Source organism: Lithobates pipiens, unplaced genomic scaffold (genome assembly GCF_037356315.1).
Source record: "Lithobates pipiens isolate NorthernLeopardFrog02 unplaced genomic scaffold, aLitPip1_a1.2 Scaffold_27, whole genome shotgun sequence".
In the NCBI taxonomy this organism is placed as follows: Eukaryota; Metazoa; Chordata; class Amphibia; order Anura; family Ranidae; genus Lithobates; species Lithobates pipiens.
Window position 1 is genome coordinate 7,541,472 of NW_027507788.1, and position 1,559 is coordinate 7,543,030.

The following is a 1,559-nucleotide window of genomic DNA, read 5'->3' on the forward strand; positions in this document are numbered from 1 at the left end:
TCTAGGGGCCCCCATGAGTTGTCAGTCCGTCCCTGGCCAGAGCTTTATTATTTTGTTCTACCACGTGGGTTTACCACCAAGCGTGCTGCTGTCAACAGCGATATGCCGTGAGTGGCGGCTCCCGTGCGTGGGAGTGATGTCATCGTGGCTTTGTCTAATGACATCGCTGGCTCCTGTGTCAGGTAGGTGACGCATAATTTACTACTATGCAATGCATAGTAGTCCATTATGCTTTGCCTTTGCAGGGAATCAAAGAGGAAGTAAACTCAGGGTTTACTTCCTTTAAGTCCCGGACCAATTTGCAGCCAAAAAGGACCAAGCCCTTTTTTGCAATTCGGCATGCGTCGCTTTAACTGACAAAAGAACGGTCGTGCAACGTGGCTCCCAAACAAAATTGGCGTCTCTCTCTCCCCCTCTTTCCCCCCCCCCCCACAAATAGAGCTTTTTGGTTGTATTTGATCACCTCTGCGGTTTTTTTATTTTTTGCGCTATAAACAAAAATAGAGCAACAATTTTTGAAGGAAATAAAAAATTCTCTTTTGCTATAATAAAATAACCCCCAAAAATATATTAAAAAAAAAAAAAAAAACCCCACACACCCCAACAACACTTTCCCTCAGTTTAGGCCGATACGTATTCTTACTTTTTTTTCAAATATCGTGATTAGATTGGTTTGCGTAAAAGCATATTAGTGCGTTTACAAAACTAGGGGATAGTTTTATAGCATTTATTATGTTATTTTTTTAAGAGTAATGGCAGCGATCTTTATTGTGACTGCGACATTATGGCAGACACATCGGACATTTTTTGGAACCATTGTCATTTATGCAGCAATCAGTGCTATTTAAATGCACCAATTCCTGTGTAAATGACTCTGGCAGTGAAGGAGTTAACTCCCCTACACTGCCCCCTAGTGGATGTTTTTTTATTGTAGGGGGCATGGCCTGGCATGCGACATCACTAATTGTCTTTCCCTATAAAAAAGGGGAAAAGGACAATCGGTGACAGCCACAGTAGGAAGCACAGGTGCTTACACAGACCTCTCCTCGTTCAGCTCTGTGACCCGATCGGGGGACACCAGCAGCGATTGGGTCCGCTGGTCCCATGGCCATGGAGCTCAGGACTGGGTCAGGAGCACGCTGTCTGTGGTGCGCTCCTGATCCACGGCTGGGCATGCGATTGTGCCCAGCTGCGCCATTCTGCCGAAGTATCAACGTTGCCAACCTCCCGCAGCATTTTTTTTTACTGACAAAACATGGAAATCTTACTGGCGACGTGAGAACATACATACATACCTTTTTTAAATTTACAGCCTTTGTAGTGTGATCTGATCCTAGTCCTCCTGTACAGCGCACCACCATCTCCAGATCTTTTTTATTTTTTGGGTTCGGACGTTCCCCTCAGTGAGTGTAGCAGCGCGCCAATTCGATTTTTGGTCTTTGAGTTGGCGCTGGAATACTTACCTTGTCCTAAGCTCTACAACCGTTTAAAGACAACATCCAGCCAAAATCATAATTTCCATCAATTAAAAAATAAAAAATTTCAGACCAGACATGAAA